Source organism: Dendrobates tinctorius, unplaced genomic scaffold (assembly GCF_039654945.1).
Source record: "Dendrobates tinctorius isolate UK_male_01 unplaced genomic scaffold, ASM3965494v1 ptg000174l, whole genome shotgun sequence".
NCBI lineage: Eukaryota > Metazoa > Chordata > Amphibia > Anura > Dendrobatidae > Dendrobates > Dendrobates tinctorius.
In genome coordinates, this window is record NW_027361841.1 from 14776349 (window position 1) to 14801679 (window position 25331).

The following is a 25331-nucleotide window of genomic DNA, read 5'->3' on the forward strand; positions in this document are numbered from 1 at the left end:
TTTCCTTTTCCGTGCCAGCTGGCTCAGATCACTGAGGCAGCAGCAGCACTCCTTCCTCCATCCCTTCTTCCAGGGATCCACACTCCTGTCCGAGTGACTTCCTACCCGACTGACCTTCTGTCAGACTGACCTGTCATCCTACACTTTCCCACTCTTTTATGTAACTTAACTCCACCCACCTCCCAGCACATCCAGTGTTCCAAGCAGGAAACCACCAAAGGTGCTCTGCTACTCTCTAAGCACTGAGCCGCAATGTGGTTGTGCAGAACTACCCTGTTGTGTGGGGTGTGAGTGTTGGAGTGTGGAAAGGAGTTCCCACCCTACCTGGATGGTGGGGCACTACACCTTAGGAGAGGGTGCAGTACCTCTGTGGCGACCGAGCCACAGGGGCGGCACAATTAGATATTAGAAAAAGCTTTTTAACAGTTAGGGTGATCAATGAGTGGAACAGGCGGCCACGAGAGGTGGTGAGTTCTCCTTCAATGGAAGTCTTCAAACAGAGGCTGGACAGGCATCTGTCTGGGATGATTTAGTGAATCCTGCTTTGAGCAGCGGCTTGAACCAGGTGACCCAGGAGGTCCCTTTCAACTCTACCATTCTATGATTCTATGAGTACTGGACTGCTAACATAAGAAAAAAAAATGCAAAAAACCTACATATGAAAGGTAGACTCAACAAATCCTGACTGATGCAATAGCAGGATGCAGCAGGCCTCCATTGATAAATGCTTGGGGCAGCACAGGTGGAGGCAACACTCATCATTGTCTCCTGGTCAGGCAGAGATTAGTGTGACCAGGAAACAATGATAGGAGTTGTATTGAGCAGCAGCTGGGTCCCTCCTGTATAAAATAAATTAAATTTTAAAAAAAGGCATGGCTCCCATGCAGATTTCAAACTCAGCAGAAAGAAAGCCCACAGCTGGGGGGCTGATTTTAATAATCAGGGACAAGGGAAAATACCCCATAAGGTTTCCAGAATATTAAGAGCACAAAGCTGTTCTCTTAGCTTTTCCTAATGAATGTATGGGCGACCCCAGAAAAAATATGGCGTAGGATCCCCTATAAATTAAAACAAGCAAAGGGTAAACAGACAGCTGTAGGTTAATATTAATAGCCTAGGAAAGGGTCAGAGATATTGCCCTCCTCCTGGCTACCAACATTAACCATCAGCAGCTATTACATCGTTTTCCAAAGTTGCATACATATATATGTATGATGCCTTCTGGTTAAGCTATATGACACTCTAGATATCCACTTATAGTACGGACAAGATGTGTTTGGCTAACTTGGCAGTATAATCACACTGTCACATTGCTTGAAAATACCCTCCGCTTACAGCATAAAAATAGATGCACTCAGCGTATTGGAGTCTTGGCGGCAATTAAAGTGGAGTGTGACAGTAATATACATATATGCCATTTTACCATCTGATTGCATGTTATCCTGGTGTAGGGTCGGTGGTGGGGTGCCGAGCTGGGGGGTGGTCCTACTTTTATACCGCGCAGAGATGACAACAGAGACACGATGGAGGCAGATTCTGGGTGCAACAGGTCCAAGTTTATTTCTTCACTTGCCGTCCGACTGACGGCACACCTCGCGGCCCTCCGTTTCCAGAGCCGCTTCTCACACCGTACACTGGAGACGTGTCTGCACACACCGTCCCCTCCTTTACTGTCGACGCTCCTGACAGTTCCGTCACTGTGGCCGCCTTAGGCCCATTAACCAACAGCGCTTCTACTGCTCAGTCGTCGTGTCACATACGGTGTCTTACACCCAGTACCTCGTCTCAACTGCGGTCCTTTACTGTCAGGACCACCCCCCTGACGTCCTCTCTCCTCAGTCCCCCTGGTCTGGATTCTCCTCAGAGTGCACAGACTGTCGTAGTCCTCCTGTCACTTGAGCTCCCCCTGGGGACTGGAATCTTCTGGAACCCTCCCTCAGAATTTATAGCTCACCCGGTTCCTTGAAACTGTCACTCCAACTGTCACCTCGCCCCCCATGACCAACGGTTTCTAAAGCCCTAAGCTGCTGTAAAGTCCTTTGCTCACACTCCACCCTGCCATCTAATGGTCATCCCAAGGTACTGCACGTCCACTACACTTTCCTAGTTGTTTCCCCACTGTAATCACTGACTCCTACCTACACTGTGCAAACCTATCTTTCTTCACTCTGACTAGTCCGTCCGTCCGTCAGGTCACCTTCCCTACACTCCCCCTTCCTTTGTCCATTGTCGTCCTCGACAATCGTCATCCCTGCCTTCGTCGTTCTGAATCTACACCTACATTCTGTTGTCGGACCAGAAGTTGAGCCAAACCCACTATCTGCGGGGGCCGAACCATACTGGGAGCACTATGCTCTGAGCAGCCTACTGCTACTCACCAGCGCGCACGCCACATGACAACGTCTTTCAAATTGGGCAAGGTACACCCGTATTCTCTCTACGGCGTGTATCTTTCCCCTACTCTCCCCTACTGTTACCTTTCACTATCCGGTACGCCATGATCGAGGCCACTCACCTACCAGATCATTGCCGGCGCCCGCCTTTCCTTCTTCAGGGGTGTCCGTGGTGTTGGGGACCTGACCTAGGACGGCTGTCTTTCTCACGTCTTCCCACTCATTTTCCTTCTTTCAATTACATGTCATGGTCGGCGTCCCGGTCTCCCAGACCTCAACTCTTAGATCCCTACCGGATCTCACACTTTCCTTTGGTCCCGCAGACCTTCCCTTACCCGGACCTGTTGCATTTTACTTTGCATATTATACATCATACAACTTTATAATAGCACAAGTACCCCATTTTTTATAATTTTTTTTTTCTTGCTTTTAAAACCAAAATATAACATAACATTGCATGTCTCCTTTCCTCCTCCCTTCCTTGGACATGGACACTCCCTCTCTTCTAAGTATCCCGCGCTCTGTCAGTCTAAAAAGTAAACACAATCTATCCTGTAAGAGGAACATAGAAAAACAGACATAAAAATCACAGATAAACATTTCTTTTTTTTTTTAAAAGCTGACCGCGAACTGTCCTTTTGACCTGCACAACGGTGCAACGAACTCCTGACAGTTCAATCCTCCTTTCGGTGGTCAGTAGTATGGGACCCCACAACCGTGGAGCTCCCAGGATGCAAGAAGTGTCCCTTTCTGCAAGATAGTATAAACGAGCCGTCCCGGGGGTCGTGCAGCCGCCATGCCAGCCTCTCCCCTCTCATGGAGCAGGTTACAGACTTCCTGCCCCCTGGCCCTCTTCTTCTCTATAACTCCTGCGACCCAAACAGAGGGTCCGGCATGAGCCCTGGAGTCCGGTGGGCGGGACTTAACCGAGGAAGGACGTGGATCAGAGGCGGCCGATGATTTTTGCGGCTCAACAGCCGCTGGGGCCAGGTGGCAAATGGGGACAACCGGGTCCTTGGAGGCTGGAATCACAAGGCCCACTAAGTCGGCCGCAGTCGACTTCAGCAGCGGCATAACCGCGGCCTCAGGACAGGCCGCATCCACTACTTCCAATGGAGCCGGAGTAACGGCCGATTTCAACAATGCAGCTGCTATTAGTAGGGAAAGCGCAGCAGCATCTTCTTTGGGTGAGCTCTGCACTGGTGACTCCGGGCGGGGTAGTTCGGGGACATGAGCGGGGACCTCGCTCAGCTCTGCATACACCACGGGGCCCGTGGTAACTAGGCCTTCCGGTGCGCAGGGGGCCGCGTGCTGCAGCAGAATGGTGGGGGCCGCTTGCGGAGGCACTGGTAGGGCTGGGGGTACTCTCACCTTCCCCGGCGCTGCGGCCTCCGTTCCATCATCACGCAGTTTCCCCCGCAGCCTCCGTTCCTTGCTCCACTGTCCTGCGGGCCTTCCCTCCGGACTCGGGGGCTCCGCTGAGAAGTCCTCTGCTGGTATTGGTGGCAGCCGTTCTCGCTGACTCCCCTCAGGCTCCGCTCCCCGGCTCAGCATCCCGCTGCCTGCCTGTAAATCTGAAGATGACTTCTGGTGCAGCTCCATCTCTCGCCGCCATTGCCACTCTAGGCGGCCGATGCCCCGACACCCGCAGCATCTCATACCGTCCGTTGGGCAGCACTCGAATGGCGTCAGACAGCCGCAGCCAAGTTTTTCTTCTGTGCCACTCCTCCTGCTGGGTGGGGCGTTGGCAGACCTTTCCATCCATCTGCCAGGGTCCAATATATGGAAACGTCGGTCTCCGGGCATATATTGCTTCCTTTTGGGGTACGTTGGAGGGGGTCCCAGTCCATTCTGAACAACTGCAAACACCCGGACCTCTCCTCTGCGCTGAAGTAATACCGCCATCTTGGGCAGAATCAGCTACTGCCTTGGATCCTCTGCAAGCAACACAGATCCGACACAGCGTCCCAATTTGTAATCCACAGGTCAGTAATTGGTAGTCCACAGGTGTTTATAATCCGAAATAGAGCAGTCCAAGTTTTCCTCAGTCCTTCAGTTGCAGGCCTGCAGCAGAAGATAGCGTATTAGCGGCGGCGATCCTGCCGACTACGCCAAATGTAGGGTCGGTGGTGGGGTGCCGAGCTGGGGGGTGGTCCTACTTTTATACCGCGCAGAGATGACAACAGAGACACGATGGAGGCAGATTCTGGGTGCAACAGGTCCAAGTTTATTTCTTCACTTGCCGTCCGACTGACGGCACACCTCGCGGCCCTCCGTTTCCAGAGCCGCTTCTCACACCGTACACTGGAGACGTGTCTGCACACACCGTCCCCTCCTTTACTGTCGACGCTCCTGACAGTTCCGTCACTGTGGCCGCCTTAGGCCCATTAACCAACAGCGCTTCTACTGCTCAGTCGTCGTGTCACATACGGTGTCTTACACCCAGTACCTCGTCTCAACTGCGGTCCTTTCCTGTCAGGACCACCCCCCTGACGTCCTCTCTCCTCAGTCCCCCTGGTCTGGATTCTCCTCAGAGTGCACAGACTGTCATAGTCCTCCTGTCACTTGAGCTCCCCCTGGGGACTGGAATCTTCTGGAACCCTCCCTCAGAATTTATAGCTCACCCGGTTCCTTGAAACTGTCACTCCAACTGTCACCTCGCCCCCCATGACCAACGGTTTCTAAAGCCCTAAGCTGCTGTAAAGTCCTTTGCTCACACTCCACCCTGCCATCTAATGGTCATCCCAAGGTACTGCACGTCCACTACACTTTCCTAGTTGTTTCCCCACTGTAATCACTGACTCCTACCTACACTGTGCAAACCTATCTTTCTTCACTCTGACTAGTCCGTCCGTCCGGTCACCTTCCCTACACTGGCAATCAACATGATGTTTAATAATGCACTAGTTATATCATATCACTATCACACCGGTTTATAATTTTTCTGACAGTGCTTATTATTTAAGATCTAAGAGGTCAACTATACATCTTTGACCCAGTGTAGTGTGTCAATTGGATATCACCTATTTATATAATTAATTTCTGCCATTAAATCCCAGACCCTATTAATGGACATCTGAAACCCAACCGACTGGGAACAGCGTGAACTGTACAGCTTCTTCCCAAGCGCCGGTACATGTCACGCTAATGACACACTGCTGTCATCCATGTGTCATCAATGTGCACGTGTGCAGCATGCATTTTGTCTCTGCTGAATAAAAAAAGTGACATGTCTGCGGCTTTTCATACTGTCATGTGAAGAAAGCATAAGACAAACTGTATTAAACATTCATTTTAAATGGAGTCTGTCAGTACAAAATGACTGATAAAACCAAGAACAAGCTTTCAATGCACTCTTGGCGTGGTCAAGTACTTCAGTGCTTCTTCTGGCTTACTTGTTTGTAATCTATCTCTGCCCTTCTCTAGCTCCTGTAAAGCGAGTGCTGTCAATCAAGTATAGGGGGTGAACATAGATGGGAAACAAGTGGTGGGAAGGTAGACTGAACTATTCAGCCAAGTCATTGGTACACTGAGTGCTGAAATTAGACTGATCAGACATTTTGTTCTGACAGAATCCCTTTAATAGTATGCATTTAGTACATTGTATTCAGTTCAAAGAGTCTTCCTTGCAAATTTTTGAGACATCATTTTTAAATGTCTAGTACCTCTATACCTCTATTGTGACACTGAGTCACTTCTCACGGACAAGTCGTGAGTCAGGGAAGTCAAGGAGTCCAAGGTCATAAGCCAAGAGTGTATGTCATAAACAAAGGAGTGAGACAAAGGCATAGTCAGTTCCCAGTCTGGGGTCAGAATTATTTGAATACCCTAGTTCTTATATTGATGTCTGGACCATACAATAAAAGCGTTTTTACCATTTACTTTTTGTGTCTCCCCAATTTCCTCATCGATTGTAAGCTTGCGAGCAGGGCCCTCATTCTTCTTGGTATCTGTTGAATTATGTGTTACCCTGATGTTGTATGAAAAAGTCTGAATAGTAAAGTGCTCTTGGTGCTATAGAAACAATTATTATTATATTAAATGCATTTTACATAACTTTTTTGTCAATACATTTGTTTTGAGAATAGATGTGGACAAAGATCCACAAGGTTCACAACATCTAATAATGAAGAAAATAAATGTAACAAATACATATTATATCGTCTTTTATCACTTTAGAAGATCAACTCAATTTTGCAATATAATAGTACTAAGAATGAACGACTCTGTACAACTCAAAGGTTTAACAAGGAAGTATTGTCACATGAGATGAAATCTCTGAGATGCCATTAATACTTTTTAATGTTTTTTACTCTCAAACACTGTAGGCACAAAGAAACTACTTTGTCATTTTCTCTTAGTTAATGTGCAGGTCTCAAAAGTAGGAGCTGCTTTTGAGGGCTATTTTGTGTTGGTCTTAAAGTAGTTGTCTGGGAAAACTAATTATTAAATCATTGCAAAGCCTGTGAGACATAAATAACATTTATAACTTATATGCTGTTAAGATTCTGGCTCCTTACTTTCTGCTATAGTCCATTCAAAGCTCAGAGTAGAGAGAATTTCTTGCCTCTGCTTTGAATGGAATGTAGCTTGTAACTGAGGCTGAGCCCTACATGCAGGGGTCAAGACTCAGCAGGAGTTCTCAGAGCAGTGACCTGTGAATGATGATGTTATAGGGGGCATGGCCTGTGAATCTCAATGCATACAGGGAGGTAGCAGAAGCAAATGGAGCATTAAGTAGCTCTTCATCAGGTGCTGCCACTCTGCGATAGAAAACCACCTGCTCACAGCCACTCTCCTCCACAGCCTGCCACATTAACTGCCCTCTCTCCAAATCCACTATCTACAGGACTGTGAAGAAAGAGAACAGTTATGAGCTGGCATGTGTGAGCAAACCATGCTCTGTGTTTTTCCGTCTTGAGACTGTATAGCAGTCTCAAGAAGCCAGTCTGTGGGCAGGCCAGAAATCATCAGTCAACTCGGTGCTATGGGATGGCATTGAGGGTGGGAGTTAGAGATGTGTAGGCTGAAATGAATCCTGGTAAATGTAGTCTGTGTGGTCCGAGGGAGTGCTGGCTGGAAGTTTGAATAGAAACAATAATAAACTGCAGGGATGGCTGCAGGGGGTGAAGGAAAGCTCAAAAAGTAAAATAAAGGTAGCAGGAGGATTCTGGTATCACTACAGGGACAGCAAAATATTATTCATGTGCCTCAAAAATCCCATTAAAGAAGAAATATGGTCAGGAGATTAGTTCAGGCTACAAGATGTTTCAACTCAATAGGGAAGATTTACTAATTCTGTCTAATATTTGGATTAAAAGTAAAAATGTGCCAAATTTACTATAGTAGCTGGATAATCATTTTGGCGAATCTTTAGATACTTTTGTCCAACTCTATACTACATTCATTGACCTCAACTGTGAGTAATAAGTCAAATTAGATGCAACAATTTACACAAAAAACTTAAATCTTTCTCAATGTTTTACTGACTGGTATACAGTCTATCATGTTTATCATGGTATATTACGCATTTAATATTTTCCAAATTTGCACCAAGAACCTGCAAATTTACTTGGAGATTCTTCTATTACTTGTATGAGGTTTTGATATCACAGAATACTATGACTGGTTTGTTGTCTAATAGTATTGAAAAAAGGGAAACTGAAAAAGTTAACAATATAGTTCTAGTCTAACATTTATTAAATCTGAACATATAAAGTGGAATTTAGTATAAGTCTCCATATGTCGAAAACACCTGTTTTCAGATGCTTTACGAATAAACAGAATTAAAATATCAATTACGCAGAACATCCGTCACTGCCAAAGTATTCTCTGAATCCCCATCAGTTTTTAAAACAGTCGATAAAAACTGCTTGAAACCATATATAAGGCATGGCTAAAGGATGCAGCCCTAGAGTGGGCAGCATGACATACCTCACATCTGTTGGGCACACCCTGTAATAACCATATTACAGAAATATCTGAACACATTATACGTGAAGCATGGCTTTTGGCAAGAATTCATTACAAATAGCCCACACAAATGTATTTTAGAAATTGTGTAGGCAAGAAAAAGACAATACAGTTTACAGTGAAATATTTGAAGGTTTGCAATTATTTTGTAGAGGATGTATTTATTTGGCAAGTAGTCAAAAGTGTCAAAATCGAAGTATTATTTATTGCATTGTTAAAAATCCTGATACTTATGTATTCAATTACAAAACCCATAGTGGTACATCTGGCACTACATTGTGGCCTGTCAAAATATTCCCCATTTCATTGCAATCCTAATTTTTTTTTATCAAAGTGAAACTATAAAGCCCCATAGGACCCAAGCACCATGTGATATTTCAACCACTACAACTCCTCTATGTCCCATGAGGAGTACTGTGGATTTGACTGTATAGGGGGCTTCTCTGCTAGCATGCATGGTCCAAAAAAGACTTGGTCAACATGATATATACATATTAAACTTCTGCTTGAAGGTAAAACATATATCGCATGATATCAAGTTTCCCAATCTGCTACCAAGTCTCTACGTGACATTTGGAAATTAGTAGGGAATAACAAAACAGGGACTCTGAGATGAACTTTATTTCACAGCAAAGAGGTCTCAAAGCCTGGATGGAGCCAGAAGTAAATGGGAAGCAGAGCAATTTTCAGTTACTTGACTTCATAAGAATAAAAAATTATTTGTGTCTTGTGGCCCTTTAATTCACAGCAGTATTATTTTACAGTGTATAAACTGAAACATGCAAAAGATGTCAAGCTCCTGTCAAGTGAAAAGGAAACAATCCAAATATGTGAAAAAAACAGCTGTAAAAAGATCCTGTATCCCTGGAAAATACATCTTTATTCATCATCTTGCATTATCATATCTGATACCGTAATTCGAGACTTTATAGAGGTTTAGTATACTTCACACTATGAACCAAATGCTAATCTACAAAATAGAGATGAATATACACGCTAAAACCTTAATTGTTTGGGGTTTTATTGTCTGTAACTTGCTAGAAAGCTTAAAAGGAGGCTTGATCTAGGATTTTCCTCTGTCTATTCTTTCCATCTTTCCTTGGTCTGTTCTGGCTCAGTCAGTTTGTTCCCATTGGCTTCATTCAATATTTCCTCTCTTGGATGAAACTTTTTTATTATCTCTTTGATATTCCTGGTCTTGCCCTTCAGATGGTCACCTTCTGTATCTATACAAATCGTTTGGTAATAAAGTTTTTTGTGTGCTCGAATTGCTCTCTATAGTCTTTTAATGATGTTGTCTGTGTCCCGGTTGTATCTTTTGCTTTTGCCATTCATCTTTCTTCGATGATCTTCAGGGTGTCTTCTGTTAACCATGGCTTGGGGGTGTCTTCTGAATCTTGTCTATGTTTTTCTGACTTCTTCAGTAATAATAGTCTTTATATGTGTCTATGAATATTCCTGTAGTGATGTCTAAAAGAAAGCATATTTATGGGAATGTGTCATAAGAAAATAAATGTCAAAAATTGTTCCAAAAAGGGTATCGAACGGTTAAATCATATATATATCCCTACAAATTATCTTTATTGATTAAAAAACCATATACAATGGTTCACACCAAACAAATGTGCACAAACAAAAACAACTGTGTTCTAAAATTATCAATTAAAAATGGGTAAGCTAGAAGTCCCTCTTACGTCAACTAGGCTGTTGTCTGCCTGGCTGCGGAGGTTGGCACCCTAGGGGGGAATGTTGTGGTGCCCCCGCTCCACGATGGCTGACCCTGGGAGCCCTATATTCCCTGCAGCCACTTGGGGAACTCTCCTACCCGATGTCCTAAAGGAACCCCTATCAATAGACATAGACAATCCTATATCTAAGAGGACCCTAGACCCCAATTGAAAGCAAAAAAGAACACAATAGGCAATTGGTGACAATTGTGAAATTATGTCAATGTGGTCAAAGAATAACAATACTCCATGGGTTTGGGCCCTTGGTTTGCCAAAATAGACCATAGTCTCTTAACATGCAGACTAAATTTCAAAAGTTGCTACAGAAAATAATTACTGCTTACACTACCAACTAATAGTTGGCATAGATGAAAAAATAGTGCTCAGAAAACTATTAGAGCCAACTCAGAAGTGGTCACTGTAGGAAAAGCCTAATGTTGGTTAAATCAGTGTTTTCTAAGCATGCAGTGTATGTTCACACTCTTTCCATTAGCAACAAAAAGACCAACAATGCCACATTTCAAATGTGACAAAAAATGCTGCATGATATCGCCCAAAAGAAGTTGTAACCCCATCATTAACCACGTGTATAAAATGGAAGTGGTTTCTAAACATGCAGACTGAGTTCAAAAAACTGCTGCAATAGATACTGCTTTTTTATGCCAATTATTAATGACACAGATGAGTACCAATGCTAAGCCAACTTGAAACTACAATCAGGTCAATGAAGGACCTGAGATACAACACTTTCATGGCAAGAAAAAAATGTGGTTTGCATACATATAGATATAATTAGCAGGTCTACTGCAGATTACAATCCAGTCTATACTCTGTATTGTGGTGGCACAGATACCAACATATCCTGACACGGTGTGTAACCCCACAACTGATAATCAGGAAAGAAAAACAGCCACATATAACTGATATGATAAGGAATGGTGCATATTGCTGCCACAAAAATGATGGTACTCATCTGGTTAACGGCTTCTCTTATCTGTTAGACTATCGGCTTCCGTCATAGGAGGCAAGCTCTACATGTGAGCTATTCCCCTTTCAGTATAGTGAAAGGTGATCACTTGCCTTCCACTTTAGGCATGTGCACTAAGTGACTCACTGGTGAGACTGAATTGCTTTCACACCTGGAAGCTGATAAGAATGAATGAACAACAAGAGGTCTGTGGGCCCCTTGTGTGCATGAGCAGTACGAGCTGTCTGGAAGTGATGACTTCTGGGATAAGCAGGGGGATGGGCGTTTACAGGGATCTGGGCGCCATTTTTAAAATGAGGTATGACATCATGTTGGTCACATCACACCAGAATCAGGACACAAGTCTTTGTTACAACAGGCCTCCTGATGAGCCCTAATGGGTGAAACGCGTTGAGGCGCATAATTCTCTATGGCTGGTGGCAGTTAACCAGATGAGTACCATCCTTCTTGTGGCAGCAATATGCAGCATTCTTTATCTTATCTGTTATATGTGGCTGTTTTTCTTTCCTGATTATCAGTTGTGGGGTTACACACCGTGTCAGGATATGTTGGTATCTGTGCCACTACAATACAGAATATAGATTGGATCATAGTCTGCAGTAAACCTGCTAATTGTATCTATATGTATGCAAACCACTTTTTTTTTTTTCTTGCCATGAAAGTGTTGTATCTCGGGTCCTCCATTGACCTGATTGTAGTTTCAAGTTGGTTTAGCATTGTTAGGCTGTGTGCACACGCTGCGGAATGGGGTGCGGATTTGGCCGCGCGGATTTTGTAAAATCCGCAGGTAAATCTGCAGGTCAAAATACCTGCGGTTTTACCTGCGGATTGCTCTGCGGTTTTGCCCTGCGGTTTTTCATCTCCACAATGGAGGAGATGGCAAACCGCAGCGGAATCCGCAGAAAGAATTGACATGTTAATTCTTTCTGCGGTTTAGAAACCGCAGGAAAACCGTGTGGAAAAATCTGCACTGTCTGCACTGCGGTTTTTAATATCCATAGGATATTATGGTACTGTACACCGCAGCAAAAACTGCTGCGGATCCGCAGCGGCCAAATCCGCTGCGGAACCGCAACAGATTCCGCAGCGTGTGCACACACCCTAACTCATCTGTGTTATTAACAGTTGGCATTAAAAAGCAGTATCAATTGCAGCAGTTTTTTCAACACAGTCTGCATGCTTAGAAACCACTTCCAGTACCATCATTTTTGTGGAAGCAATATGCAGCATTCTTTATCATATCAGTTATATGTGGCTGTTTTTCTTTCCTGATTATCAGTTGTGGGGTTATTATTATTATTATTTATTGTTATAGCGCCATTTATTCCATGGTGCTTTACATGTGAGGAGGGGAATACATAATAAAAACAAGTACAATAATGTTAAACAATACAAGTCATAACTGGTACAGGAGGAGAGAGGACCCTGCCCGCGAGGACTCACAATCTACAAGGGATGGGTGAGAATACATTAGACGAGAGTAGAGCTGGTCATGCAGCGGTTTGGTGGATCAGTGGTTACTGCAAGTTATAGGCTTGTCGGAAGAGGTAGGTCTTCAGGCTCTTTTTGAAGGTTTCAAACAAAATGGGTTACACACCGTGTCAGGATATGTTGGTATCTGTGCCACTACAATACAGAGTATAGACTGGATTATAATCTGCAGTAGACCTACTAATTGTATCTATATGTGTGCAAACCACTTTATTTTTTCCTGCCATGAATGTGTTGTATCTCGGGTCCTTCTTTGACCTGATTGCAGTTATAAGTTGGCTTAGCATTGGTACTCATCTGTGTCATTAATAATTGGCATAAAAAAGCAGTATCTATTGCAGCAGTTTTTTGAACACAGTCTGCATGCTTAGAAACCACTTCCATTTTATACACGTGGTTAATCATGGGTTTATAACTTCTTTTGGGCAATATCATGCAGAATTTTTTGTCACATTTGAAATATGGCATTGTTGGTCTTTTTGTTGCTATTGGAAAGAGTGTGAACATACACTGCATGCTTAGAAAACACTGATCTAACCAACATTAGGTTTTTCCTACAGTGACCACTTCTGAGCTGGTTCTAATAGTTTTCTGAGCACTATTTTTTCATCTATGCCAACTATTAGTTGGCAGTATAAGCAGTAATTATTTTCTGTAGCAACTTTTGAAATTTAGTCTGCATGTTAAGAGACTATAGTCTATTTTGGCAAACCAAGGGCCCAAACCCATGGAGTATTGTTATTCTTTGACCACGTTATGAAATTATGTCAATCGTCACCAATTGCCTATTGTGTTCTTTTTTGCTTTCAATTGGGGTCTAGGGTCCTCTTAGATATAGGATCGTCTATGTCTATTGATAGGGGTTCCTTTAGGACATCGGGTAGGAGAGTTCCCCAAGTGGCTGCAGGGAATATAGGGCTCCCAGGGTCAGCCATCATGGAGCGGGGGCGCCACAACGTTCCCCCCTAGGGTGTCAACCTCCGCAGCCAGGCAAACAACAGCCTAGTTGACGTAAGAGGGACTTCTAGCTTACCCATTTTTAATTGGTAATTTTGGCACACGGTTGTTTTTGTTTGTGCACTTTTTTCGGTGTGAACCATTGCATATGGTTTTTTAATCAATAAAGATCATTTTTTTTTGTAACTGCTGGCATGTTTTTTGTTTCGTTATTACAATCTGTATTTAAATAAAAAAATTAAATCTTACAATTTTCATTGGCTGCAGAAAAAAGTCTAGACTTCTGATTCCTGTTCTTTCAGGAAATCCACAGAAACATTAGAAGCAATATACCGTATATACTCGTGTATAAGCTGAGATTTTCAGCCCATTTTTTTGGGCTGAAAGTCCCCCTCTCGGCTTATACACGGGTCATATACCTGTGAGTCGGCGGGGAGGGGGAGCGGGGGTGTCAGAGATCATACTTACCTGTCCTGCCGCGGTCTCTGCAGCCTCGCTTCTCCACTGTCTCCCTTCCTGTCTTCAGCAGTCACGTGGTACCGCTCATTACACTCATGAATATGCACATATTCATGAGTGTAATGAGCAGCACCACGTGACCGCTGAAGACAGGAAGGGAGACAGTGGAGAAGTGAGGCTGCAGAGACTGCGGCAGGATGGGTGAGTATAGCGATATTCACCTGTCCCCCGGTCCATCGCTGCTCACCACTGTCTCTGCTGCATCCTGCGTCGGTGATGTTTAGGCAGCAGGGGGCGCGGTGATGTGATTAGTGTGCGCCGCCCCTCTGCTGGCTGAACAGTCACTGACACAAGAAGTGGCAGACAGCGGCGATGGACCCAGGAGAGGTGAGTATGGCTTTTTTTTTGCAGCATATGGGGGCATATTCTATGGAGCAGCATATGGGGGCATAGTCTACGGAGCAGCATATGGGGCATATTCTATGGGGCTGCATATGGGGGCATATTCTATGGGGCTGCATATGGGGGCATATTCTATGGGGCTGCATATGGGGGCATATTCTATGGGGCTGCATATGGGGGCATATTCTATGGGGCAGCATATGGGGGCATAGCCTATGGAGCTTTATATGGGGGCATAGTCTATGGGGCAGCATATGGGGCATAGTCTATGGAGCAGCATATGGGGGGCATAAACTATGGAGCAGCATATGGAGGCATATTCTATGGAGCAGCATATGGGGGCATAAACTATGGAGCAGCATATGGGGGCATAGTCTAAGGATTCCACCCTCGGCTTATACACAAGTCAATAAGTTTTCCCAGATTTTTGTGGCAAAATTAGGGGTCAGCTTATACACGAGTATATACGGTATATGACCCTATTTTGTGTTTAAGCATCTAATGAGCATATATAAGGGTTGTTGTAAAAGGAGGAAAAGCAGTGGGAGCTATGACATTACAATGGGAAAAATAAGTATTTATACATTGCTGATTTTGAAAGTTTTCCAACCTGCAAAGAATGGTATGGAGAGATCTGAATTTTTTATCGTAGGTACACTTCAACTGTGAGAAACAGAATCTAAAAAAAACCCACAAAATCATATTCTATGATTTTTACATAATTAAATTACATTTTATTTCATTAAATAAATATTTGATCACCTACCAACCAGCAAGAATTCTGGCTCTTACAGACCTGTAAATTTTTCTTTAAGAAGCTCTCCTACTCTGCTCTCATTACCTGCATTAGTTGCACCAGTTTGAACTTGTTACCTGTATAAAAGACACTTGTCCACACACTCAATTAAGCACACTCTAACATCTCCACTATGACCAAGACCAACAAGTTGTCTAAGGACACTAGAGACAACATTGTAGACCTGCACAAGGCTGGGATGGGCTCCAGGAGAATAGGCAAGCAGCTTGGTGAGAAGGTAACTACTATTGACATAATTATTAGAAAATAGAAGAAACACAAGATTACTGTCAATCTTCTTCGGTCTGGGGCACCAATCAAAATCTTGCCTCGTGGGGTAAGGATGATTCTGAGAAAAGTCAGAAATCAATCTAGCACTACTTGGGAGGACCTGGTCAATGACCTAAAGAGAGCTGGGACCAGAGTTTCAAGAATTACCATTACTAACACACTACGCTGTCATGAATTAAAATACTGTAGGGCATGCAAGGTCCCTTTGCTCACACTAGCACATGTCCAGGCCCCTGTGAACTTTGCTAATGACCATCTGAATGATCCAGAGGAGGCATGGGAGAAGGTCATGTGGTCAGATGAGATCAAAATAGAACTTTTTGGTATCAACTCTACTGGTCGTGTTTAGAGCAAGAAGAATGAGTACAACCCCAAGAATACCTTCCCAACTGTGAAGCATGGTGGGGAAAATATCATACTTTGGGTTTTTTTTCTGAAAATGGGACAGTATGACTGCACCGTATTGAAGGGAGGATGGATGGGGTCATATATCGCGAGATTTTGGCCAACAACTTCCATTTCCTCAGTAAGAGCATTGGAGATGCTAAGGAGTGGCTCCGTAATAAGTATTTCAAGGTCCTGAAGTGGCCTAGCAAGTCTCCAGGCCTGAACCCAATAGAAAATTTTTGGCGGGAGCTGAAACTCAATATTGCCCAGTGACAGCCCTGAAACCTGAAAGATCTGGAGAAGATCTGTATGGAGGAGTGTGCCAAAATCCCTGCTGCAGTGTGTGCAAACTTGGTCTAGAACTACAGGAAACGTCTGACCTCTGTAATTGTAAACATGCGTTTCTGTATCAAATATTAAGTTTTTTTTCTATTGTATCAAATATTTAATTCATTCAATAAAATGCAATTAATTACGTAAACATCATACAATGTGATTTTCTGGATTTTTTTAAGATTCTGTCTCTCGCAGAAAACAGAAAACTTGGGAAAACTTGCAAAATCGGCTGTGTATGAAATACTTATTTTCCCCACCGTATTGATGTTTATGGATCCAGTTTTATCAGCTATCTATAGCTTTACTTGTATCTGTCATTATTTGTCATTGTAAGACTGTCTGCTATGATAATTAGACTTATGAAAACTATGAAAGAATAGAAAGTATGAGACTGAAATAACCAAAGAGGCTAGGGTAACAACTGCAAAATAGGTAATTTTGTTTTTATTTAATACAGACCATGAACATTTTAAAAATATTCATTTAACACAAAAAACTGATTTATTGAAGATTTTAATTATTTAAGTCAATTAGATTTACATTTTTTTCACTATTGTAAGGTGGCTGTCAGACACTTAATTGATGAGAGATATGTATCACAGAGGTGGATGTCCTCTGGGATGTAGACCTGGAGTAGTGGTCTTGTACACATAGTACTAAGAGGGGGTTAATCAACCATAACAGGGTTTTTCTATTATAAGATGCTAGAGGGATAAAAGTGCAAATAGGGTCTTATCCAGTGGTGAAGACAAGATATAAAATCAGATTGCACTCACCTTCTTTTCAAAGTATTCGGGTGTGTAATAGCTCATCAGAGCCAACAGCTGCAGCAAGACCACTGGTCAGTAGTGTTGAGCGATACCGTTCGATACCCAAAAATATCGTATCGGATGGTATCGCCCGATACGAAAAAAATATCGGGTATCGCCGATTCCGATACCGGAAGTCCCATTCAAGTCAATGGGACTTCCGGTATCGGAATTAAAAAAAGGCCTTTATTTCCTTGTTGGCTAATTCTACATAATTGAAAACATATAAGAATCATGTAGAATGTATTGTGGGAGGTGGAGGAGACATTAAAAGCATAGTGGTTTATTCAAATCACATGGCATAGCATTAATTCCAATTTATTTTTCAAGACGTTCGGAGTTAAAAAGATATTGACTATGTTAACTTTTTTATATTTAGTCAGATATGTATGTTTCACAACTTCCATGCTCTTCACCTTCTTTTGTACTTCTCCCACACTTTCTCCTTCATGATCCGCAGCAGTAGCATTTTTTTCATCAACTTTTTCTTCACCTTATTCATCTTCTTCTTCTTCACCTTCTTCCCATTAATTTTTTTTTTCCATTCTTCATATTCTTCTTATTCAGCTATTATTAATTTTCATATGCTATTTCTTCATCTTCTTCCTATTCTTCTTTTTCTTCATTTTCTTATGGCGACAGGCATTCTTGTAGTACTTATCTATAAAAGTTATAAGATTACACCTTACGTTCTGCCTGTCACAAAAGATTTACAACAGGATTTGTCCGCGTTCAGTTTGGCCTGCAGCAGCAGGCATTTTCCAGGGGCACCACGAGGAGGAACGGACTCACCCCCATTTACTGCTTAGTCTTCTTCTGCTTATAATTTTGATTTCTTCTATGCTGATTTTTTGTCTTATGCTTAATGTTCTTCTGCTTTCTGTTCTTCTGCTTTTGCTTCTTCTGCATCTTGTTCTTCTGTCTTTTGTTCTGTATCTTGGTGGTTGTCTTCATGCGAGAACCAGCTGACAGTACTGGAACCCATAGTGGCAGCAGAAGGAACAATAGCCAATGGCACTACTGAGGAACAGCTGACGGTGCTGGACCCCGGTTACTATGCAGGAGGTACCTGTGCTAGAAACCACTACCAAGGACCAGCTGACGGTGCTGGACCTCGGATACCGAGATGGAGGCACCTAGGCCAAAGGCTGTGGCGAGAACCAGCAGACAGTGCTGGCACCCGGATGGGTAGCAGAAGGAACAAGAGCCAATGGCACTACCGAGGACCAACTGACGGTGCTGGACAACGGTTACTAAGCAGAAGGTACCTGTGCTAAAAAGCACTACCAAGGACCAGCTGACGGTGCTGGACCTCGGATACCGAGATGGAGGCACCTAGGCCAAAGGCTGTGGCGAGAACCAGCAGACAGTGCTGGCACCCGGATGGGTAGCAGAAGGAACAAGAGCCAATGGCACTACCGAGGACCAACTGACGGTGCTGGACCACGGTTACTAAGCAGAAGGTACCTGTGCTAAAAAGCACTACCAAGGACCAGCTGACGGTGCTGGACCTCGGATATCGAGATGGAGGCACCTAGGCCAAAGGCTGTGGCGAGAACCAGCAGACAGTGCTGGCACCCGGATGGGTAGCAGAAGGAACAAGAGCCAATGGCACTACCGAGGACCAACTGACGGTGCTGGACCACGGTTACTAAGCAGAAGGTACCTGTGCTAAAAAGCACTACCAAGGACCAGCTGACGGTGCTGGACCTCGGATACCGAGATGGAGGCACCTAGGCCAAAGGCTGTGGCGAGAACCAGCAGACAGTGCTGGCACCCGGATGGGTAGCAGAAGGAACAAGAGCCAATGGCACTACCGAGGACCAACTGACGGTGCTGGACCACGGTTACTAAGCAGAAGGTACCTGTGCTAAAAAGCACTACCAAGGACCAGCTGACGGTGCTGGACCTCGGATACCGAGATGGAGGCACCTAGGCCAAAGGCTCTGGCGAGAACCAGCAGACAGTGCTGGAACCCGGGTGGGTGGCAGAAGGTACCCATTGAAAGCAAAGTAGCCAGGCCGCAAGCTGGCCGCAGTTACCGAAACCCACAGTCCTACAGGGGGTCCCTGTCCCATTGGCACTACGGATCCAGCCTTCAGTGCCAGTTCCCGCAGCCCACATAGGAGTAACCTAAACTGCAGGCACAGTAGAGTCGGCTAACCCGGCTGCAAGACGACAGGACAACGGATTGGTGGCATAGTGACCTTGACACTACCCGGAAACAGCAGGCGTGCTGGAACCAGGTTGGGCAACAGGGAGTCCCCGTGCCAAAGACACTGCCGAGAACCAGCTGACGGTGCTGGAACCCAGATGGGTATCAAAAGCTACAAGAGCCAATGGCACTACCGAGGAACAGCTGACGGTGCTGGACCACGGTTACTAGGCAGGAGGTACCTGTGCTAGAAAGCACCACCAAGGACCAGCTGACGGTGCTGGATCTCGGATACCGAGATGGAGGCACCTAGGCCAAAGGCTCTGGCGAGAACCAGCAGACAGTGCTGGAACCCGGGTGGGTAGCAGAAGGTACCCATTCAAAGCAAAGTAGCCAGGCCGCAAGCCGGCCGCAGTTACCGAAACCCACAGTCCTACAGGGGGTCCCTGTCCCATTGGCACTACGGATCCAGCCTTCAGTGCCAGTTCCCGCAGCCCACATAGGAGTAACCTAAACTGCAGGCACCGTAGAGTCGGCTAACCCGGCCGCAAGACGACAGGACAACGGATTGGTGGCATAGTGACCTTGACACTACCCGGAAACAGCAGGCGTGCTGGAACCAGGCTGGGAAACAGGGAGTCCCCGTGCCAAAGACACTGCCGAGAACCAGCTGACGGTGCTGGAACCCAGATGGATATCAAAAGCTACAATAGCCAATGGCACTACCGAGGAACAGCTGACGGTGCTGGACCACGGTTACTAGGCAGGAGGTACCTGTGCTAGAAAGCACTACCAAGGACCAGCTGACGGTGCTGGACCTCGGATACCGAGATGGAGGCACCTAGGCCAAAGGCTCTGGCGAGAACCAGCAGACAGTGCTGGAACCCGGGTGGGTAGCAGAAGGTACCCATTCAAAGCAAAGTAGCCAGGCCGCAAGCCGGCCGCAGTTACCGAAACCCACAGTCCTACAGGGGGTCCCTGTCCCATTGGCACTACGGATCCAGCCTTCAGTGCCAGTTCCCGCAGCCCACATAGGAGTCACCTAAACTGCAGGCACCGTAGAGTCGGCTAACCCGGCCGCAAGATGACAGGACAACGGATTGGTGGCATAGTGACCTTGACACTACCCGGAAACAGCAGGCGTGCTGGAACCAGGCTGGGCAACAGGGAGTCCCTGTGCCAAAGACACTGCCGAGAACCAGCTGACGGTGCTGGAACCCAGATGGGTATCAAAAGCTACAAGAGCCAATGGCACTACCGAGGAACAGCTGACGGTGCTGGACCACGGTTACTAGGCAGGAGGTACCTGTGCTAGAAAGCACTACCAAGGACCAGCTGACGGTGCTGGACCTCGGATACCGAGATGGAGGCACCTAGACCAAAGGCTCTGGCGAGAACCAGCAGACAGTGCTGGAACCCGGGTGGGTAGCAGAAGGTACCCATTCAAAGCAAAGTAGCCAAGCCGCAAGCCGGCCGCAGTTACCGAAACCCACAGACCTACAGGGGGTCCATGTCCCATTGGCACTACGGATCCAGCCTTCAGTGCCAGTTCCCGCAGCCCACATAGGAGTCACCTAAACTGCAGGCACCGTAGTCGGCTAACCCGGCCGCAAGACGACAGGACAACGGATTGGTGGCATAGTGACCTTGACACTACCCGGAAACAGCAGGTGTGCTGGAACCAGGCTGGGCAACAGGGAGTCCCCGTGCCAAAGACACTGCCAAGCACCATCATGGTGTAGGCCGAGGCCTACTTGGTGGTAGTTTTAGATTGTTTGTATGCTACAACAGACTGTCAACGTGCTCAAATTAGGCATCTGTCTCCACTCTGTTTCCAGGATTTCACGTGACCACCAACACCGCCAGTTTATGCGTACAGTAGCCGTCTGCCCAATCCACACGTGTTGCTGTGTTACTGGGATTCTGTAATGTCAGCAGATCCCCTGATGTGTGTCTGCCACTGTCTCCTGCTCTGTCCACCTTCCCACCGCTTGCAGTGGGAAGGTGGACAGCGCAGGAGACAGTGGCGGACACCTATTGGGGGATCTGCTGATGTTACAGAACCCCAGTAACACAGGAACACGTGTGGAATGCGTGGACGGCTACTGTGAGCAGGAACTGGCGGTGTTGGAGGTCAGGGGAAATACTAGAGACAGAGTGGAGACAGAGGCCAAATCAGAGAATGTTTAAATCTGAAGTAGTTACAATTTGGAGGCAGCAGCAGTTTGCCCTCCACACAGCAGGGGATCAGCTGACGATACTGACCCCCACTTTCACATGAACGAGTGTGTTTTTCTGTGTGGACAGCACTTCTGAGCACCAACTAGCATTGTTGGAACCCAGGGACAATCATGGTGCAGGCCGAGGCCTACTAGGAGCGAGGTGTAAAGCAGAGGTATTTTGACTTTGGAGGGAGCAGGACACTTTGCTCTCCACACAGCAGGGGATCAGCTGACGTTACTGACCCCCACTTTCACATGAATGAGTGTGTTTTTCTGTGTGGACAGCACTTCTGAGCACCAACTAGCGTTGTTGGAGCCCAGGGAGAACCAGGGTGCAGGCCGAGGCCTACTAGGAGCCAGGTGTAAAGCTGAGGTATTTTGACTTTGGAGGGAGCAGGACACTTTGCCCTCCACACAGCAGGGGATCAGCTGACGTTACTGACCCCCACTTTCACATGACCGAGTGTGTTTTTCTGTGTGGACAGCACTTCTGAGCACCAACTAGCGTTGTTGGAGCCCAGGGAGAACCAGGGTGCAGGCCGAGGCCTACTTGGTGGCAGTTTAACAGTGTTTGTAGGCTACAACAGACTGTCAACGTGCTCCAATTAGGCATCTGTCTCCACTCTGTTTCCAGGATTTCACGTGACTACCAACACCACCAGTTTATGCGTATAGTAGCCATCTGCCCAATCCACACGTGTTGCTGTGTTACTGGGATTCTGTAATGTCAGCAGATCCCCTGATGTGTGTCTGCCACTGTCTCCTGCTCTGTCCACCTTCCCACCGCTTGCAGTGGGAAGGTGGACAGCGCAGGAGACAGTGGCGGACACATATTCGGGGATGTGCTGATGTTACAGAACCCCAGTAACACAGGAACACGTGTGGAATGCGTGGACGGCTACTGTGAGCAGGAACTGGCGGTGTTGGAGGTCAGGGGAAATACTAGAGACAGAGTGGAGACAGAGGCCAAATCAGAGAATGTTTAAATCTGAAGTAGTTACAATTTGGAGGCAGCAGCAGTTTGCCCTCCACACAGCAGGGGAGCAGCTGACGTTACTGAACCCCACTTTCACATGAACGAGTGTGTTTTTCTGTGTAGACAGCACTTCCGAGCACCAACTAGCGTTGTTGGAGCCCAGGGAGAACCAGGGTGCAGGCCGAGGCCTACTACAAGCCAGGTGTAAATCTGAGGTTGTTTGACTGTGGAGGGAGCAGGACACTTTGCCATACACAGAGCAGGGGATCAGCTGACGTTACCAAACCCCACTTACACATGAGCGAGTGTTTTGGCTGTGCGGACAGCACTTCTGAGCACCAACTGGCGGTGTCGGAGCCCAGGGAAAATCAGGTAGTAGGCCGAGGCCTACTTGGTGGCAGTTTGCGATTGTTTCTAGACTACTACTAACTGTCAACGTACTCCAATTAGTCCTCTGTCTTCACTCTGTTTCGAGTATTTCCGCTGGCTTCCAACCACGCCAGTTGCTGCTCTGAAATGCCGTCTGCACAACCCACACTTGTTCCTGTGTCACTGGGGTTCTGTAACAGCAGCTTCTCCCTAGAGGTGAGTCAGGCAATGTCTCCTGCTCTGTCCACATTTCCACTACAAGTAGTGGGAATGTAGACAAAGCAGGAGACATTGCCGTGCTCAACTCTGGAGATGAGCAGATGTTACAGGACCCAGGTACCACAGGATCAAGTGTGGATTGTGCAGACGGCACTTGAGAGCAGAAACAGGCGGTGTTGTAGGCCGGAGGAAATACTCAAAACAGAGTGGAGACAGAGGGCAAATCAGAGAACATATTAAATCAGAGGTAGTCAGAAGTTGTAGGCAGCAGGAGAGTTTGCCGTACACACAGCAGGGGATCAGCTGACGTTACCGAACCCCACTTACACATGAGCGAGTGTTTTGTCTGTGCGGACAGCACTTCTGAGCAACAACGGGCGTTGCTGTAGCCCAGGAAATAAAGTTCAGGTCATAGAAACATGAACACAACAGGAGACCTGGATCCTGTTGCCAGCCAATTATTTATTCTGGAAGAGGACTGGCAAATTCAGGTGAGATCCAGGCCTTGTTCATTTTCACAAAAGTAAGCCGGTCAACATTAACGGCGGATAGTCGCGTGCGACGGTCTGTTACCACACCACCTGCAGCACTAAAGACACGTTCCGATAATACACTGGCAGCAGGGCAAGCCAGCACCTCCAATGCATACTGGCTAAGCTCTGGCCATGTATCCAGCTTAGAGACCCAATACTTGAAAGGGGAAGAGCCGTCTGGGAGAACACTAACAGGGCACGACAAGTAGTCTGTCACCATCTGACGGAAACGTTGCCTCCTGCTGACTGGAGCCGTCTGTGATGGTGTAGCCGTTTGTGGCGGTCCCACAAAACTTTTCCACATTTGGGCCATACTGGCCTTGCCTTGTCCTGCGGCACTGCCTCTGCTACCTCTTTGTGCAGAGCTTCCTCCACTGCCTCTACCCACATGGCTGCTTTGAAAAGCACTACCAGCAACACTTGTCGGGGGAATGGAGAACATGATGGCCTGCACAAGTGTTTCTTGGTACTCCCGCATTTTTCGCTCCCGGTTCAACTGTGGTATGAGGCTTTGTAAGTTGTCCCGGTAGCGAGGATCTAGGAGGGTGTACACCCAATAATCAGCCGTGTGGAGAATGTTGGCGATGCGGCGGTCATTTAACAAGCACTGCAGCATGAAATCAACCATGTGCTGCAGACTGCCAACTGGACCGGAAACGCTGTCCCCAGCTTGAGGCAGCATCTCTGCTGCTCAGCATCACCCCACCCTCGCTGTACACACTGACTACTAGAGCCTTGTGTACCTCCCTCCTCTGGAGAGATGTGTTCCTCCTCCTCCATTGACTCCTCGTCATCCTCCTCACTAAGTGTCCCCTGCCTGGGCCTTTGTGTGGAAGCACGTTGCGCAGACTTGCCAGAAACAGATGGCATTTCTGACTGCTCATCCTCGACCTCTTCAAAAACCTCCTCACTTAGTGCTTGTAAGGTTTTTTGAAGCAGACAGATGAGGGGGACAGTCATGCTGATTAGTGCATCATCTGCACTGGCCATCCGCGTGGAGTCATCGAAGGCACGCAAAACTTGGCAGATGTCCCTCATAGTGGCCCACTCAGTGGTGGTGAAGTGTGTCCGGCGCACAGTGCGACTTGTTTGCGCCTGATGCAGCTGGTACTCCATTACTGCTGCCTGCTGCTCACACAACCGCTCCAACATATGTAACGTTGAATTCCACCTGGTGGGGAGGTCACATATGATGCGATGTTCTGGCAGGCGGAATCGGCGTTGCAGAGATGCAATGCGCGATCTTGCCATGCTGGAACGCCGCAAGTGAGCACACTCTAGGCGAACCTTGTGCAGCAGTGCATCAAGATCCGGATAGTCCCTCAGAAAGCTCTGCATGACCAAATTGAGCACGTGTGCCAGACATGGTATGTGAGTGAGGTTGCCTAGGCCCAGAGCTGCCACTAGATTTCGGCCATTGTCACTCACTACCAAACCTGGCTGGAGATTCGCTGGCACAAACCACACATCGCTCTCCTGCTTGATGGCATTCCAGAGCTCCTGTGCTGTGCGGCTCCGATTCCCCAAAGAAATTAATTTAAGGACGGCCTGTTGACGTTTGGCCACACCTGTGCTCATATCTGGCCTAACAGGCTCACACAGTGCTGATTCCGAGGAACTAGAGTAGGAGGAGGACTCAATATGTACAGACTGCATACCTGCAATCCTTGGAGTTGGCAGAATACGTACAGAGCCACTCTTCAGATCTGTACCCGGCTCCACAATATTGACCCAATGGGCAGTGAGGGAAAGGTATCGTCCCTGTCCATGGCTACTGGTCCACGCATCGGTGGTCAGGTGGACCTTGCTACTGACGGCATTTAGTAGCGCATTTTTAATTTTTCCCTC

The 25331-nt window shown here is 46.5% G+C and overlaps 1 long non-coding RNA gene across 1 annotated transcript; it reads right to left on the minus strand.

Moving 5' to 3' along the window:
- Positions 1-6245: 6245 nt before the first annotated feature.
- Positions 6246-11321, minus strand: LOC141054085 (uncharacterized). Its single transcript, XR_012221356.1, has 2 exons — positions 11174-11321; positions 6246-9836 (listed from the first exon to the last, which is right to left on the minus strand). It is a non-coding gene; the product is annotated as an uncharacterized lncRNA (long non-coding RNA).
- Positions 11322-25331: the final 14010 nt, after the last annotated feature.